This window comes from Artibeus jamaicensis, unplaced genomic scaffold (genome assembly GCF_021234435.1).
Source record: "Artibeus jamaicensis isolate MK-2021 breed Jamaican fruit bat unplaced genomic scaffold, CSHL_Jam_final contig_387, whole genome shotgun sequence".
NCBI lineage: Eukaryota > Metazoa > Chordata > Mammalia > Chiroptera > Phyllostomidae > Artibeus > Artibeus jamaicensis.
In genome coordinates, this window is record NW_026521812.1 from 20,382,305 (window position 1) to 20,401,664 (window position 19,360).

The 19,360-nt window shown below is 41.1% G+C and overlaps 1 protein-coding gene across 8 annotated transcripts in view; it reads left to right on the top strand.

Annotated features, from left to right (window-relative positions):
• FYN (FYN proto-oncogene, Src family tyrosine kinase) overlaps positions 1 to 19,360 on the top strand; it is a 203,087-nt gene that overhangs the window by 101,306 nt on the left and 82,421 nt on the right. For 2 of the 8 annotated variants that reach the window (XM_053664772.1, XM_053664773.1), the window contains one exon: positions 11,975 to 12,006. The exons of the other annotated variants lie outside the window; for them this stretch is intronic. The gene's annotated coding sequence lies outside the window, so the exon portion shown is untranslated. The remainder of the gene's footprint in view (positions 1 to 11,974; positions 12,007 to 19,360) is intronic. 8 annotated transcript variants of the gene reach the window in all.

Genomic DNA, 19,360 nt, shown 5'->3' on the forward strand with positions numbered 1-19,360 from the left:
CACAAGTAAAATATTCTCTGTCTTACAGGTGGGATAAGCAGAAAGAGGGAGGGAAGGAGGAAGACAGACAGACTGAAAGGGATAGATGGCTCGTAACACTGTTGTTGGGAAGAGCACCAGCAATTTCACCCCACCTTGAAAGTCTGTCTCCTGGGCTTGAGACCTACATATATTGCAGCCCTGTACTAGGAGCTAAGAGAAGGCAGTGGGGAGAACCAGAGAGATGCAGAGCTTGGCACAACCCTGACAAGACCCTTCCATGCACAGGAAACACTGAAATAACATGAATGCCTCACCCTCACATGATCAATGCCAGGGGAAAGCCGAGGAATCGAGAGACAGGGAGACCAATGTGGGCCTGGGGAATTGAGAGGAAGGCTTCTGGTGGGTAAGACTGTCCTGGGGCCTGGCACATGGGTGAAATGTGGGAAGTGTGTGCACATTTATGTGCAGATGCATTCCATCCGGGGTGCAGATTGTGTTGGGGCAGTGGGAAACTGGTGGAAGAGGTCTGTGGACCCTGGTGTGGAAGGCTCGGAAGCCCAGCTGGAGAGCTGAAGAAAGTTGCTAAGCAGGGAAGCGACTTTATGAGAGTGATAAATGTAATTTTTTGCTCATGCACAGAATTCTTGTTAATTTCCTGCTACCTCAGATGCCACACTAGGGGTTCTGTACTGTCCCTTTGCAGACAATGCAAGAATAAGCTAACGGAAGTAAATGTCTCCTGGGCTTGGGCACTAAGCACTTTCAGTGCCTCCTGGGGGCACTGCTATACTGCGGGCCAAATTTTAGTACTCCAGTGGTCAAGCAGGAGTAAGGACAAAAGAGCCTCTAGTATGACTGTCAGGAGGACACTGTTTTTATTGGTTGTTTTGGCTGCTATGAAACTGTACTTAACTTTGTGAGTGTTCTGGAGAGCTCCAGAAATTCATGCCATATGAACTGTAGATGTTTCCGTCTTGGCGGATTCTTTAAAATAACATCTGCATCAATGCGCACCCCTTGTGTAGAGTACTTATGTTACAGAACAGAGGTCCAGGGTGGGGCAATATTTGGCCCATCCAGAGTCACCAAAAACTGTTACAGAACAACAGCCCCCTGCCCCTCCCCCCACCAAGGACTGCATACTAATACCGTCCGGACCACCCACTGGGCTCGATTGTCCGCCACCCAATCGTAAAGATTCTCTCAATGCCAGAGATTTGTGAAAAGGAAAGGAAATGTTTATTTAAAGCTATACAGACTTAAAGTAGTGACCCAACATCCTCACCAAAATATCAAAGTCCTTTTGGATACCCACAGAGGCCCACAGTGCTTCCTTCTCCCCCTCCCCTAATTCAGGGTACCATAACTCAGGAAAAGAAGCAAACGTCCAGGATCCAGGTTCCTGACACTGTCAGCTGTGTCGCCATCCAGGCAGGATCTCTAATTAATCCAAAGCCAGTGGCACCTTCTCATGGCCTACTGACAAAGAGTTCTTTCACCCTTCTTTCAGGCAAAGTCTCTCCTGCTTCCCAGGCCACAGAGCCAAAGGGAGCACCCCAAAGCCACATGGTCCTCTTCTACCAGAGCTGCAGGGGTCTGCACTCTGGTCAAAACCACATGGTTCTTTCCTCCACCAGAGCTGCAGAGAGAAGGTAGGGCTGCCACTCTGGCAAAGCTGAGTGGCGATTCTCTGCTAAAGCCACATGGTGATTCTCTCTACCCACAGCTGTGGGGTTCCCCACTCTGTCTAGAAGCACGTGGCTCTCTCTCTGCACTGCCACAGCTGCATGGTTCCCTCTCCTTAAATGGCTGCCGTGTCTGGGTTTTAAATCCCCCAGCCAGTCCTCCTTTGCAGCCCCATTTCCAACTCCTCCTACATCTGGCTACACTTGCCAGCATTCCTGTATTATTTCAAGTTTACTGGGCTGCCATCATGAGTCTGGGTGGGCGTGGCCCCATGTCGTGGAGCCAATCATCTCCAAGCTCTCACGCAGGCGCTATTTAAGTCAGGGGACCTGCTCCCAGTTACTCTTGGGTGGAAATCACTTCTATCCTCCTGGCTCAGAGTATGGCCACAGCTATATAAGATATCTATGTAGCCAGTTAAAGGTTATAGATATGTTAAATGACCATGCCAGAGGTTAGCTGCAAAGCCTTTGCTGTACAAAACAGTTCTCAATGGCCCCACTCCATGTGTCCCTTCCCCCAACTTACACCTGTGGAGGGGAAGGGGTGAGAACATCTTATACGTCTTTCTAATATTTCTTGGACACCCTGAATTCTAGACCCCATTCCAAATCCCTTTTTTGCACCCCCCTTTGGTTGCACCCTATTATACCTAGAAAAAACAAAAGCGTAGAAGACAAAACAGGAGTCACCTGTTATCCCCTCCCTCAGTCAGCGATTATCACACATTAGTATTTCACTCACAGTCCTTTCCCAAAGTGAATTTGGAAGATTCACAGATGATTTCAAATTGCATTCAATGTTTAATATCTTATTTTTTAACTTGGCAATCAGTATACCATATTTTTCAGTGCGAATATTTACTTTATAATATGACCTTAACACTACATCCTAGTTCACTATAACAATTCACTATAATTTATTTAATCAATCTAATAGGAAACCATTCTCCTCTTTTTGCTCATTTTTGTTGTTTCCAATGAATTAGATTTTAAACATCTTTAAAACATCTTAATATGTTGTTTTCAGATAATCTTGCTTTCATTGAGTGAATTGCCCAGTCAGATCCAAATGAGCATAGAAAGTTCTTCATGAGTTGTATTTTTATTGTCACTTCATCAAAAGTAATAATTAACCAGCCCTGAGTTGAAAAGAATTGTATGTGCCATGGTATCCTTCCCTAAGATGATTAAAAACAGGAAGACCAAGCCCCATGCTGATAAATGTATTTGAATATATAATAAGAATTTAAGGGTCTTGGTTGTATCTGGTAGTCCATAGAGTTTAAATATTATCCCAAGCTTGATTGTTATGAAATTTCAACAACTAAAAAATTAAGTGACCTTCAATATTATCTTCATGTAGATGAAGAAGCAAACATTCAGAAAATTCTTAACCCTCTCTCTGTATCGTTTGACAGTGTCCCCCTTCAAGACACCAGCCTCCTTCCCAATGTGGGGTGCCATTTGCAGGGCTGGTTCCTATTGACTTTATTAAAAGCTGAGTAGAAGAGAAGGTGTCAACCTTATTTTTCCTTTGAAGCAGAGTTTGATTTGCAGAAGCCTGGAACTTCCTGCCTGTGTTTCATTTCCAGTAAAATGGGTAATTCACCACAGTCCAAGGTCACCCCACGTACAGCATCTCCGTTTCTTTTCAAGTGGAATTTTTCTGTGGGACCCATAAAATAAAGAGGAATCCTCTAAGTGTTTCATAAAATTATGCCCCCTGCCTGTCAGAGTTTTTGTAATATCATTAGGTTACTTGTTATACCTAATTAATTTTTACTGACATGGGTTGAAGAGGAAGAGAGGAAGATCAAAAAAATAAGTATAGAGTTATATTTTTTAAGTTACTTTGTCTATTGCTGGTGCATAGGAACACAGTTTTTCATATATAATTTTTCTGTATTGCTCTTAGGTTTTCTGTATAACCAATCATATATATAAACAATTATTTTGGCTCCCTCTTTTCAATCTTTTATGTATTTATTTTTCTTGTCCTACCACTCTGGCTAGGACCTGCAGTACAGAGCTAAAAAGATGTAGAAAAAGCATACCTTCTTAGCTTGTTCCTGATCTAAAGGGAAAGCTACTAACATTTCATCATTGAGTATGATGCCTACCTACTATTGGGTTTTAGTAAATACTCTTCATTAGGTTAAAAAGTCTCCTTCTGATCCAAGTGTGCTATGAATTACTGTTTTTTAAATTACAAGTAAGTGTTGAATTTTATTTAATGCTTTTCTGGGCCTATTCATAAGATTGTGGGGTTCTTTTTCTTTTAATCTGAGAGTGAGATAATTACTATCATCAGTTTCCTAAAGTTAAACCATTCTTTGCATTATCAATGAAAATCCAAATTAGTCAAAATATGTTTTATGAACAGTTGGATTCAGTTTGCTGATTTTTTTTAGGATTTTTACTTTAATGTTTGCATTTATGTTCAAGCTTGGCTTATAATTTTCTGTTCTTTCTAATCTTCTGCCTGATTTTGGTGCTAAGGTTATACTAGTGCTTTCCCATTTTTTATCTCTGAAACTTGCCTTTTTTTTCCCTCTAAAAGCATCTGATCCAGATATTTGTTGGTTTTGTTTTCTTTAATGGAGGGATGAGTAGTTAGATGAATCAATTTCTTTAATGGTTATAAGAATATTCAGTTTTTCTTGCTCCTCTTATTTCAGTAATAAGTGGTATTTTTCTATGAGTTCTTTATTCCATTAAAATTTTCAAACAGCACACAATTGTTCATAGTATGTCCTTATTTTTTAATCTCTGCTAAAAATGTAGTTATGTCCTAATGTTATTGAGTAACTTTTCTGTATTTTACTTGATCAATTTTGGAGGGTTGTCTATTTCATTAATCTTTTCAAGTAAACAGTTTTTTCCATGTTAATCTCCTCCAATGAATGTTTGTTTTCTGATGTTTATTAATTACTCCTCTTTATTACTTTTTTCTTCTAATTTCATTGGATTTACTTTTGTTCAATTTCTCACTTCTGGAGTTGGATACTCATTTTTTTCTGTCTAGGATAGGCTTAAGTATTTTTCTCTAAGTACAACTTAAGCAGCATCCAACAAGTTCTAATATGGAATATTTTTATTGTCACTCAGTTCTAAGAATGTTGTAATTACAATTACTAGCACTCTGAATCATTAGTTATTAGCAGTGTGATTTTAAATTCCCAAATGAGTTTTTTAGTAATCATTTTGCTTTGGAGTGTAACTTAAAAAAATCTATTGTTACAGAGAAAGTTGTTTGTGTGATACCGGTATCACAAAATTTATTGATATTTGGTTCATGGCATAATATGTGTTCAGTTTTTTAAAACATTCCATGAATTTTTTAAAAATTCATGCTTTCTAATAGGGGCTGGGGAGAAAGAGTCCTAATATACCCATTAGATTAAACCTCTTGACTATGTTATCCAAATCCTTCATATACATATCAGTCTGTTCACTGTGTTTGTCCTTTGTTCTTATAATTCTGATGATATGCTTTACATCTGGTTAGATCCAGTTCCTGGGCAGACTGTTGAAGAACTTTTTATATTCTAGGGCAGAATATTGATTCCTTCTTTTGGCTTCTCAGCAACCAGGAATCCAATTTCTCAGGAGCCCTAGCCTCAAGGCATGCATCCTCAGATTACCTTGCTAGCTTCAACATGGGTGGGGGGAGGAATATATCATAAATCTTAGAGCTATGATACTTGAAGAAGCCTTAAAGTTCATCTGGTCCAACAGTATCTATTTATCTAAATTCTGCCAAAACATCTCTGGTGTCAAGATGATCTCTACCATCTTTGTGAAGTTCTCATTATTACAATGAGTCATTCAAAAATATTCTTCTAACTCTAGCTGGTGTGGCTCAGTTGGTTGAGGGCCGGCCTGCAAACTAAAGGGTTGCTGGTTTGGCTCCTGGTCAGGGCACATGCAGGCCAGGTCCCCGATTGGAGGTGTGCAAGAGGCAACTGATCAGTGCTTTTCTCACACATCTGTGTTTCTCTCCCTCTGTTTCTCCCTTCCTTCCCCTCTCTCTAAAAAAATAAAATAAAATCTTTTTTAAAAAAGAAAAAGAAAATATTCATCCATATAGTGTCCATCAGTTTTTTTTAAAGATTGCTGAAAATGTCTTTTTCTCTGAGAAAAACAATTTTCAGTGTTTGTATTAGTATTTCCCCCACATAATTCCAGGTCTTCTTAACATCTTGATTACTGTTCTCTGAACAAGTTCTAGATTTTATACAGAGATTTTCAAATCACACACACACACAGTGTGTGTATGTGTGTAAATGTCTTAAGGAAAGTTTTATTGGAAACAGCTCAGAAACATATCTTAAGTTGAGACTAAAACCCACTGACCCCATCATATAATGATTTCTCTCTCTTGAGGGAAGCAGTTGGTTAAGAATGCGAGACCATGACTCTTGCCTACTTTTCGTAATCATGTGCACCCGGATGCATGCCACCCCTTCCCGAAGGGCAGGGCACGCTGCAGGAGGGAAGGGGACAGCTCACAGCGACAGTTTTCTGTATTTAAAAAAAATCCAAATTTGCTTAGAAATTATTATGGTTTGCTTTCTATGTTTCTTTTTCTTCTTTTTTTATTGTTGTTCAAATACAATTGTCTCCATTTTCCCCACACCACTGTCTCCCGCCCTGTCCACCCCCACCTCCCACCCTCAATCCTAGCCATCTTTGGCTTTGTCCGTGTGTCCTTTATACAAAGAAAAGGGAAAACTTGCCCTCTATTTGCTGACATGAAAAGTTAGTTTTGAAAGTTCCAGAGTCCATAATTTATACACTGAGGAATAGTAGTGTTGTGCTTGTAGGCAGTTGGCTCTCTGTCATAGGCACTTCGGCCCTTAGCCTCAAAGTCCTCTCCAACCGACAAGAAAGCAAACCCCAGCTGGGGCCCCAGAACTATTCAGGCACTTGAGGAGTTGTACCTCAAACAGACAAGGCAGGTAATATCTTAATATTGCTTAGCATTGTTATTTAGTAAGGAATAGAGGGGACAGCCGTGTCTTGGTGCCTAAAATTTTATTATCATTGCAATTTAAAAGCTCAAAATTCAGGCTTGCTAAGAATGGGTAAATGCAGCCTCCCCTGTGGCAGCTTCTGAACTGCGATCTGTTAACCTCCTTAGCTCAGTCTTCTTAGGGAGGACCTCCATGATAACCAGCAAAGCCTCTCCCCTTGGTTAGACCGAGATACGTTTGTAAAGCAACTTCACCCAACACATTCATATCAGAAACACTCGCGTTTCTAATTGTTTCTGGAGCCACAACTTAAATAAGGCTAGACCTAATGCTGTACCTCATTAAATACCACATTAGGTCACACTGGTTTTTAAGCAGCCAGGTTAAACAATTGACTTAAACTGAAATTACTTTCAGCTAACACCTCCCCAAGTCTTTTTCACACGTGCTGCCGCTAAACCCCATGTCCCCATCCTGCACTTACGCAACAGTTTTTTGTTCTGGTCCTTATATTTCCCTTCACTAGTGTTATTATCTCATTCTGACCCGTTACTCTACCAGTGTCCAACCTTTTGGTGTCCCTGGGACACACTGGAAGAAGAAGAGTTGTCTTGTGTGACACATTAAAATACACTGTGACATGTAGTCACAAAAAACTCAATGTTTTAAGTAAATTTATGACTTTGTGTTAGGCCACATTCATGGCCATCCTGGGCCACATTTGGGCCATGGGCTGAACACCCCTCTAGCTTATCATGATATTTTTGTGTCTCAAGATTGTCATCTACAACACCTCATATTCCTCCAAAATTTTTTTGCATCCAACATTTTATCAAGCACGTTTTCCATATCTTTATCTAAGATGTTCCAAAGCTCAGAGCCCTGTTTTATGTCTCTAGAGATCACCTACTAGGTGGACTTGGACTCACTGATCAGACCCATTTAAGTATTGTTATTCATTTCTTCGCATCTAGCCAACATTTTCCTGTCTTATTCCCAAGGACTATGAGAGGCCTTTTGGGGTATGTCTTACTGAAGTTCACAAAGAACCACATTTCTCTAATCCCTGTCACAACAGGAAGTGGGCCAGCTCTCCCCACCTAAAAGCATCCTATAGGGGGAGTCAGAGCAAATGCTGAATCATTGTATAGTAAGATTGTCCACATTTGGACTTTTTCCTCCTACAACACTCCTTGGCACTTTTCCATGAGATTAATTTTTTTCATAAGACCAATTAATGTTGAGATTACAAGTCCAGAAATAGGACTGGATTTTACCCGAAGCAATGCTTGCACATGTTTTGTGGCCATTCAGTTTAACAATTTCCCTCACTTATGCTAAACTAGGAAATACTAGAATGTGTCAAATAGAATGTTAGAGATAAACTATGTCCCCCGGTCCCAGTCCAGCAGTCAACACCTTGTCTACCCCTTCATCCCACCCTCACCAACTCCCCCCTAAATCAAGATTCATTAGCACTGGCTTAGACTGCTTCCTCGTGAGTGTCCCTCTTTCAGGTGGTCCTTTGGCTGGGCCACCCTCCCTAGAGCTATCAATGCCAGACCAAGTCACTCTTGCTCAAAACTCTTCAGGATCTCCCTGCCACACTCCAGATTGAGTCCAGTCCTCCTCTCTCTCTGACGGTCTGCTCAGAGCAGCCACCTACCCATTCCTCCAAGCTGACACCATTCTTCTCTAAATGTCCCCCCCACCAGGCCTTCCTGATGCCCATCTTCATCCTGAATGTTCCTCAGGACAGGAATATTCTAACACGTTTCTAGATTTAGAAATCTTGTTCCTCTCCCAAGTGATAAACTAAATGCTTTTCCTCAATGAAGCCTTAACTGATCCCTCCATTGGAAGTTACTTCTTCCTCCACTAAGCTCCTGTTAGCACCATGTAACTTCCAACTGAAGGTTGTCTTTTGTAGAATTATGTGTGTGCTTGTTGTTATCTGAAGGCTCTTCTGGTGCTGAGACAATAGCTTATTCACCTGATTAGCTCACCAAGGGCCAGGCACCTGCTAGGCAGGCAGGCGGACAGATGCCTGGCCAGCATTGAGACTCAAGAGAGGAGAAATAACTTGTCAAGATCATGAAGTTTCAACTAATAGAATTTAACAATAGAGTCACTTTCAAAATTCAGTAATAAAGTATTTGTCAAGCACTGCACCCTATTCTATTCCATGGTTTTGCTTTGATCCTTATGTGGAAGTGTTAGTGAAAAACATCCAGTTTTTAAAATTAGAACAAAAGTCTTGTATTTGATTGTTTGCTATGTTTAAAATGTATTACCCCTTACTTTTACATGCTTAGGAATGTAAATGTGGAAAGGTGTATGGTGGGTTTTTCCTACCCCTGACTTTGAACTTCAGAAATCATTTGAAAGGAAACTCTTCCCCTTGAGAACATGTGTCCCATACAATTTACAACATCTGCAAATATATTGGAAACATTGGTCTTCAAATCTAAACATCTCAATTATTTGTTTTTTGGTTCTACTTATTTTCAATGAGGCATAGGCTAGGGATTTGCTGTTAAAAAATAGAAATTAGCCCTGGCTGGTGTGGCTTAGTGGATTGAGCACCGGCCTGTGAACCAAAGGGTCGCCAGTTCAATTCCCAGTCAGGGCACATGCCTAGGTTGCTGGCCAAGTCATGTCCCCAGTAGGGGGCACATGAGAGGCAACTGCACATTGATGTTTCTCTCCCTCTTTCTTCCTCCCTTCCCCTCTGTCTAAAATAAATAATAAAATAATAGAAACTAAGCCTCAGGATGAAATGGTTACCCCACCTAGAGATTAGTGGTTCTGGCTTTCTCAGGCTACAGTTTAACAAGAGCGTGATGTTGTCAACCTGAGCTAGGGCTGATTTATCTTATTTGAATCTGAAAGGGAGCCCACATCCTTCCTGTTGCCACGCACTCAAAGATGCTGAAAAGAATTCACAGAGAAAACAGAGGCGCTAATATGTGTTATGTTCCCCAGCCGTCCTGTCCTCTGTGCCCCTCAAACAGTGCAGTGATTGGGAATGAAGTCAAACAAGGGAAGAACAGAGGAATAAAAGTATAAAATGCTTAGGAAAAGCCATCTAGAAGCTCTACTTTTTAATCTGCTTCTAGTGTTTTTTAAATGTGGTTCTGCAGATAGTGAAAGGGGGACAGAAATGCAGGGTCACCTTTCCCTTTTTCAGGTCAAATTGCTATCTTGCACAATAGACCCACAGAGACTTGCTCTCGCTCGTGGGTCGGCCAGCTCCTACAGCACCAGTTTCAAAGCGAAGGCGGCAGTCTGTCCTTTCATTCTTCTGTGATGTTGGAACCCGTTTCTTGCTTTTTAAAAAAAGTTTCCCCAAAGTATGGAGTGGCTGAAACACAAGTCATTTGTTTTGGCAATCCAATCGAGATTTCCAACTTGCCTTCAATGTTAGTAAAAATAATAACAACATGAATTATTATATTGGCATGGCTTGGATAGATTGGCTGTAAAGGAAAAAACTGAAGAAAACAGAAAGGAAAGGAGGGAAGAAGAAAGCAAGAGAGGGGAGGGGCCTCGCTTTTCTTACCAGATATTTCTGGGGTTGCCTCTAGTACCAGCAAGGCTTGTCAGTATTAGTGATATGGTCACGTTCCAGAAAGTCACAACTAAGAATCCAAAGCCAGCTGATAAAAGCAAGGACTGCTTCACAATGAGTGAGTATGTTAATAGCAGTTGGACACACTGTCACTACACTGTCAGAAGTTAAAGATGTCAGATTTAAATTAGATATAACAGGGAAGTTCTCCAGAAAGGAGAGATGTAAAATATGATTCTTTCCAGGGGAGATGATGCAGTATTTCTGGAGGTCTTATAATAAGCAAGATTACCATCCTACAGTATTGGCATGATCCCTACACTTTCTTAATTCCAAATTCGTTTCTGCCCATAAACTCTGAGCATACATTTATTTAAGATATTTATGGGGTCATGAATGCTATTTATCTTGTATTGTGTTGAAACTTTACCCTATTAGTTATAACCGAGCAATCTATTGACATTTTTACCCTCTAAGGAAAAACTTTAAAATCATATAAAAAATGTATAATACAATTTGCCTGGGAAATACAGAGTAACTCCAAGCAGATAATTTGATGCTTTGAAAATAAATAAAAACAGAGTAGAACCTGAACTAAAAAAATAACTGGTTCCTTCCATGCCCCCCCAAAGATATTTTAGAACATTGGGGTTCTCCTTTTATTATTAAGTATTCATTGGGTTTTCAGGAACTCCTAAGGTTTTTTTCCTGTTAAAAGTATAATCTTATTATATAAAACCCACTTATTTGGCCACACAGAGCAAATAGAATCATCCTTTCATCACAGTAGTGCAGTCCATATATCATAAACACAATTGTTATCACCATTACATTTCAGCTATTTCTCCAGAAACATTTAATCAAAAGTTCATAATATGTGAGAGATCAGCAGACAACATTTGGGGCTGCAAACATTGAACAAATACAGGGTATTTTTTTTTGTTCACCTTTACCCTTGAGTTACCAACCCCTAGGAATTTGCCACAGACTCAAATATCAGTGCCAGAAGAAATATTCACAATTATCTGGATCAATCATTGTAGAGGCTAGCTAGGCTCAGGAAGGGTGAGAGGCTTACCCGAGGCCACAAGGGTCAGGCAGCACTCTGTAGGCATGTTTGCTTTCTCTGAAATCATTTTTTTCAGCTCTCAGGGAACATATGCCACCAGACAGTTTACCACTTTTGATCAAATGCCCCAAGCCTTTGACCCGGGTTAATTTTTGATTATTGAGTGTTGTCTGTAGACATACAAGACAAACCATAGTTGCCAGCAGCACAGGTTTTTGTTTTGTTTTTTAACATTCACTCAGTAACACAGGTTATTAATAGCTACATTTTAAAAAAGAAATAGATTAAAGTAACTTTAATAATATTTTATTTATAAATATTTATAAATATTTTAATAATATTATATTTTATTTAAGGCAATGTATCCAAAATAGTATCATTTCAACATTCAGTCTATATGTTTTAAATTACTAATGAGATATTTAATGTTCTTTTCTTCATTCTAAGTCTTTGAAATCCAGTTACACACATGTATTTTACACTTAGGTCACATCTCAATTTGGACCAGCCACTGTGGTTAATGTCAACATATCGTATTGGCCAGTGAGGTCTATAATAAGCAAGATTGTTATAAATAATAATCTAAAGAGGCCCAAGCTTTGCAACAAACCACAGTCTCCTAACCCTTGAATTGTAAATATCTCTATGTCTAGTTCACGGTTCTTTTCATTCTTGCCCTTGATAGGCCATGCCTGTTTCCTGAAAACCCAGAGAGAGGTAAGCAAGCATGAAGTGCTGTACAGTGAGTGTATCCATTGAAAACATGTCCCACTCTTGCTAAAATAGTGTTGTTATGTGTTATGTTATTTCTGCCTTCCTCAAATTCCATGAAATTCCGTATTTCCTTAATGTCAAAAGTTCCCTTAGCAGCTGCAGCTGTTTCCTGTGGATAGTGTTCTAAATGGCTTTTCTTTATGAGATACCTTGAACTGTAACTGTTATTGGAATGAATATGTATTCTAAAACCTGTACCCCAAGCCAGTCTACTTAACAGTCTTCTAAGAAATAAGTGTTAAACCTTAGTTGTAGCTTTCAACAGTTCATCTCTCACTTTGACCTAATTGAGAATTCTAATGTTAAAATATGTAAGGAGAGAGAGAAAGTAGGAGATTATTTTTGCCTTATGTTTTTTCGTGCATCGTCCTTCACCTCTCCCAAACCCCAACCAGCTAGGCAAGGTAACACGTGGAATAGTAATGAATAACTGTAGAAACTGAGGCATTTTCTCATCATTGTAGTAGAAATAATAATAGACCTGCCCTCACTAGTGAGAATGAAGCATAAAGCTTAGCTTCTGACACACAGTTAGTGCTCAACAAAAATGATAGCTATTATTATTTACTTTGCAATTGCTTCAGAAAATGGGATGGACAAAATAGAGACCAAGTAGGTATATCTATTCTGAAAAATGGGAAGGAAGCCTGCCAGCTTTTTTTTAGGACGTTATCCACATGATTCTTGGAACCAAACCAGGCTCCACCCAGAGCTGAGAGCTGTTTGTTTGCAGCGTGTCTTCAGCATGACTGTGCGAACCAGCCTCCCTTCCAGTGATAACAGGAGTGTTGGAGCCAAAACGATTAGCTCATTTCAAAGGCCGTATAATGATGGTGGAGGACAGAGCTGACCCAAATAGTGTGTTTCAAGTCATCAGAGCACGTTCACATACGGTTTTCATGGTGAACGGTGACAGCTGGACAGGAGAAGGCAGTGTAAGTGTTCTGCATGTCATTTGGGATGCGTCTTTAGACAGTTCCATGGAGGAAGGGAAAAAATGAATATAAGACTTACAAAATAACTCCCCCTTCCCTTGACTTTTTGCCTTGTCCTCTGCTACCCAATAAACCCTTTTAGCTGGAGCCCATTGGCTCTCCTTGAAGCTTCCAGGCAGCATCTTTTGGTTGAACACAACTGAAACCATGCTGAGTAGTGACTTGGCATTCATGACATAAGTGCAGTTCTTACTGAAAACTGGTGAGTTCTTAAAATACTCTTAAATCACTTTCTCTCTTCTGATCTTCCTCAGTCTACTTACTAACGTGCGGCCTGAAAGAGTAAAATATTGACACTTAGGTAGGAAGACAGTAGAGAATCCTGGGCTACGTGCAGGCCTCTGTGGACACATTTTAATTTTTTGAAGAACACTGTGGTCATCTAAATTATTTGTCTAACCATTCATCCTGAGTATCTGAATTCTCCGAAGCTGGCATTTGTCTTTTGGGAACCACTATTCATCGGCTTCTGTGATCCAGACATAAGTGCTCAGATTATACAAGGGATGGCCTCTCTTCTGATTCGCCTGAAGTTTTAACTCTCGTTACCGTTAGCAGGTTCTGAAGCTGAAACCCACTTATATAAAGTCACTGCCTGACAGCATAGAGAACAATCCGCCTCTTCACTTGACCTTGCACACCATGCCCTTTGTTCCCTTGCCTTAGGTAGGCAGCTGCATACGTTAGCAAAAGAGAGGGCCATTAAAAAAGTACACCAAATTGTGGTATATTCATGTCATGGAATACCGCTCAGCCATAAAACTACTATAGTGAATGAAGTAGTAACTACTATACTACTCAGCAGTAGTGAACTACTGACATGTACATTATCGTGGATAAGCATCAAAAATAGGTAGACTCAAAGAATGTGATTACGTTTATATGAGGTCCTGGGCCAGACAAAACTAATGTCTGGTGGTAGAAATCACAACTGTGGTTGTCGTGGATGGGACTGACTGTAGAGGGACACCGCCGGATCTGTCTGGGTTGATGAAAATGTTCTCTATCTGGCCCTGGCTGGTGTAGCTCAGCGGATTGAGCACGGGCCTGCAAACCAAAGGATCAAGGTTCGACTCCCAGTCAGGGCACATGCCTTAGTTGCAGGCCGGTTCCCACCAAGGGATGCATGAGAGGCAACGATATATCGATATTTCTCTCCCTCTCTCCTTCCTTTCCCCTCTAAATGATAAATAAGTAAAATCTTTTTTTAAAAAGTTTTTAAAAAATTTTTAAAAAGAAAATGTCCTCTATCTTAGTTTACACGGGCTTAGTTTACACAGGCATGTACCTCTGTCAGACCGAACTGCACACTTAGCATGTACATATTGAACTGTGTGCGAATTACACCCAAATGTGAAAAAGAAAGAACATGAAGAAAGAGGGAGAGACTTGAAAATTTCACAATACTGCTAAACATCCCCACATTGTTAGATATTCTTTTTATCTCTGAGGGTTTTCCCGAAGCTGGACACCAGCCCTTTTTGTACCAGGTGTGTGGCGGGGCAGCAGGTGCCTCTTTCCTTCACACTCTTCCTGGAGCCACAGGCGGCCAGCCACACTTCAGAAGCACAGAGTGGTTCCTTCCTTTCCACAAAGCTCGTCTTAGATTATATGGGAAATTGATGTTTGGTAAGTTGTACAACGGAAATTTATTATTACTTGAAGAATGTTTTTAAGGCATATAGTCACTCTCTAATTAATAATTGGCTGTGTTAATTTGGAATTTGCAAAGGTTACAAAAAGAACCAGGACTTTTTGTGAAGTGTTCTGTGTTATGAAATGTAGGTGTTAACATTAAATTCTAAATCGCTATCCCCTCACCCTCTCCCTCCAACCATCCTCCCTGCCGTTGAGTAACCTTCTGAAAGACAAATCTATTGTGTGGCTCTTACTCAGAAGCCTCGATGGCCTGCTCCTCCTTTCTCATCTAGGCCCCTGCCTAACCTTCTGCTGGTTGTCTGCCTACATGCTTTTGGTGCTTTTGGTGCTTTTAGTGCTTGTCACACTAAATCAGGCTGCACCCTGGAATGTTCCTTCCTGGATCTGCACCCTCGTAAGAGCTATTCCTCGGTCTGCAGAGCACTTAACCCACCCCACTCTTCCACAAGTCCTTTCTGAAGCCCCAGATCACATGCTTATCCTCTGATGATCTGTCCAGCTTCCACGGAGTAGAAGTGACACCCACATGCCTGAGCCCCTCAGAGCATCATGTATATTTATTCAGAAGAACACACATGCCGCAATGAAGCAGAACAAATCCTTTCCATGACTGCCTTCTCCCACTGGCTGGACTCTTCAGCTGTGGGCACGGCATTTTGCATCTTTGTGTTCTGTGCACTCTGCAGGACACACAGTCTTGGTCCATAAATGGTGGATGGATTCACTTGTTTGCTTGTTCATTCCACACTGCAGTAGCCCTCTTTATGGTACCTCTGAAGCGGATACAAATAAGAACCAGGATGTGCTGTGGCCCTAGCAGCAGACTTTCAAGGACAGTGTTACAGTGTTCTGGCCCTGTTCTCTTTGCTTTCTTTGTCCAAGTGGTAACAAGAACCTGACAATGCTCTCCTCTTAGGTTGTACTTTGTACCTCTCCTCTGCATGAAAGAATTCCTACCCAGTTCTGAGAAAGAAAACCAGAACATAACACTAATAATGTAAACCAGGGCAGGAAAAAAGTAAAAGATATGATACATGTACCACCTAACAATAAATCAGCTTTCTACATTCCCTGAATACCTTTGCATATACCACTGTGTTTTATCGTCACAAAAACCCTGTGAATTAAGCAGAGAAGGGATAATTGTCCCAGCAAGCAAATGAGAAAGCCGAGGTGAAGTAAAGGCCAGATGATTTTGCCCAAAGTCACACGTCTGGTTAATGATAATGCTGAGACCAGAATAGAAGTCTCTGTGCTCACTCCAGGCTGGGAGATTGTTCAAAAATAGAGTTCCCAGGAAAGATCAAGTAATTGCTGGGAAAGCACTTCTGATCTCCAAGGAAAACAAATCTTTCCAGCTGAGTGCCCTCCCTAAAGGCCTGAAGAGTATCATCCGCTGAATAGCTACTCTTTTGTCTTCCGCATGAACCACCCCAGGCCGAAGGCCCCTGTGAAATCTAGGAGAATCAAGAGCACTGCACACTGCCAAAATATATAGGAAACTTATGGAATAACTAATTGTCCACTTAGATAGAAATTAGGGAATATCTTAAGTCCTTTTCAGGACACAGGTGTGGGTGCTGATGCAGACACAGGCTTTGTTGCTGTGTGTGTGTGTGTGTGTGTGTGTGTGTGTGTGTGTGTGTGTGTGTGTGAGAGAGAGAGAGAGAGAGAGAGAGAGAGAGAGAGAGAGAGATGAGGCAGTTCTTTCTGCTAGGCCAATGTAGCATTGAAAAGCAAACGTGTAACAGTAGGATAATGGCTGCTGAACCTGCATTTGCAGCTGTGGCTGCATCATTTCTCTGGGGAAGGCAGGTGGCTATTCTCCAACCCTTCATAAAGGGCAAGCATCGGGAACAAAAAAAGAACTTGCTCACATGTAATACTGCCTGGTCCTGTTTCACATCCCACATTGGATGGCTAACTCAGGAGCTGACAGCAGAGACAGCTCATCGGCTTTGAGACCCAGGATTCATTCTATAAGACCTCTCAGACCTCTTTTTTTCTGTAATAAATAAAATCCCGTGTATTTCTATTGGGAATAAAAGGGCCAGATCTTTTCAGACACTAACAAAAGAGGGGCTATGAATTTGGTGTGCCCTACTGATGTGCTACACAAAGAAGACCACCACCATTTTGAACCTTAAATGTATTCGTAATTGTGTTTAGAACAAGGCTGCCTTTGTCATCAAACTGTAAGCAAATTCTTCTTCTGGGTTTAGGTTTTATACAGTAAAATGATTAAACACACTGTAGGTCATCTAGCACAATGTATATCCATCTCGGGTACCCATCTCTGGAGTCCTCTTGTCCTTTTATTATACCCACTCTGTCTTGTTCCTTCTTTCTTTCTGAGATCGCTGCTGGCCGGTTTTGCTAGCCAAATGTACAGGCATTTCATTGGTCACAGTAAGAATATGAGCTTCTGAAAGAAGAGGCGCCGAGAGCCCTTGGAGAGGACACGGGAAGGGACTGCGCATGTGCACTGTCTTAGCTGAGGCCCTCACCCCTCTGACTCTATAGCCAGAATAACACAGAAAGTATTTCCTTTTATTTTCATGCGGAACCTATTTACGTGTCTGCTTCCGGGATCTGGAATAAAACATGGAGGGAATATGATGTGAAACAAGGAAGGCAGAAGGACAGATGCAGAAAACTACATTTTCATTGTTGTTCCTGAAATAACCCATGGAGTTTTAACCTTGTTCTAAATCTGGAATTCTGGGCAAAACTATGACATTAAAGAATGTCATTGAGCCCATTTTCAGTTGCAGTATTTACAGAGCTTTCCCAAACCTGGATTGCATGTGACCGCGATGTAGGGCAAATTGTAATTCATTAATTGTGTGGGTGTCTGTAGCGTGGTGACTTTGTCACCTAGGATTCCTTATCCCCTTCTAATTTCCTCCTCAATTAAGTAGAAAGGGAGCAATAAGTCGAGTCCAGGTTGTTTTTCACCTAAAGTGGTAAGTGATACATTCCCACATTTATATTTGGCTTTTGGCTTTGCATTGAAATTTAGTTTCTCAAATAGTGGGACTGTTCTGTTCAGCTACTAAATCTGTTAGGTTCTTTCTACACAAAGCATGTCTGAATTCTTCTCTTTATCAGAGGTTGAGATTGATAAATTCTCTCCCTCTCCCACTTATTTCACAGATGACTTACAATAAGCCAGGCATTGACTCAAATCGTCTTTACCCTGGGGTTCTGGGATTGGAAGTTGCTGAATACCATGTAAATGAATAAATCCTGGCTTCAGATCCAGAGAAGAGGTTGGATGTTAGTATTGCTGTATACACCTTCAATATCACTGGGAATGCGGCATCATATTACCGTTCCTTGGGGGTGTTTCTGCACTGGAGATGTTGATTTGCACTCTAAATGATGCAGCTTTTTGTTTTGTTCTGTATGTTAAAGAATGAGCATGGACTTGAAAGTCAAATGGACATAGATTTGAAATCTGATTCCATCACTTCTTAGCTGTTTGCTTATAGGCAAATTCCTTTCCCTGAGTTTAAGTTTTATACAGTAAAACAATTCCACAGACCGTAGGTCATCTAACACAATGCCTGGGGTCGAGTAGGCTCTCAAAATTGTTTATCCCTGTCCCCTTCCTTCTGGGACAAACTTCTGCGAGGGGGCCCAAAAGGTAGGGTTTTCTATGAATTCTTTGGTTGAAGACTCTGTTTTCATCACTGCTATTCCTACAAAAAGAACAAAACCTTTCTAACGGAGCTGTGAGAGACAACGTGGCATAGTCTAGTGGTTTTTAAAGTGCAGCCTCAGACCAGCAACATAAGAATCACATGGGAACCTGTCGGAAATGCAGGTTTTCAGACCCCAGCCCAGCCCTGCTGACTCGGAAACTCGGGAGGTAGGGCTCGACAGCCTGTGCGTTCACGTGAGCCGGCCTTCTGCATGACTCGTGTATGTGTGTGAAGCTTGAGGACCACTGGGGCAGTGAAGGGAACACGGGCGAGCTTTTGCCGTCTTCTGCTACGTAAACCGGCAGTCATTTCTCGTCCCTGGGAGGAGACGTGGGATCGAACCAAACGTCCTCTGACCGCTTTTCCAGTTCTGACAGCTGTGGCAGCATTTCCTTAGTGACCATACTCTAAAGAGCAGATAAAGGGGAAACAACTCCGTTTTCATTATTTCGCAGTACATTATTGTAGAGAATGAAAATAAGCAAAATGAGGAGACTTAGAACCATCCATAATTTCAACATCCAGAAATATTCCTTTGTGCTGTGCTATTTCATTTCCGTTTGTTTCTACATGAATGCGCGTGTGTACATTAATCTGAGTGTAGGTGTGTATACATTTCCCTCAGTCATGCAGCGTCCACGTGCCGAGGGTCTGCGCTGTGCCCGGCGTGGCTCTGGGCACTGCTGGTGCACAGTGAACAATCATGAAAAGCCCCTGCCCCCGTGGAGTGCTCGTTCTCATGGGCAGAGGCAGCCAATAAATAAGAAAATAGATAAATAAATAAATAAATAAGATTATTTCTGAGAATGTTAAGTGCTATGAAGGAAATAAGAGCGATGTGATAGAGGGACAGGGCAGTGGCCAGCTGAGAGTTTATGACAGGAAAAACCTTTCTGAAAAGGTGCCCTTTGAGCTGAGACCTGAATCCTGGGAAGC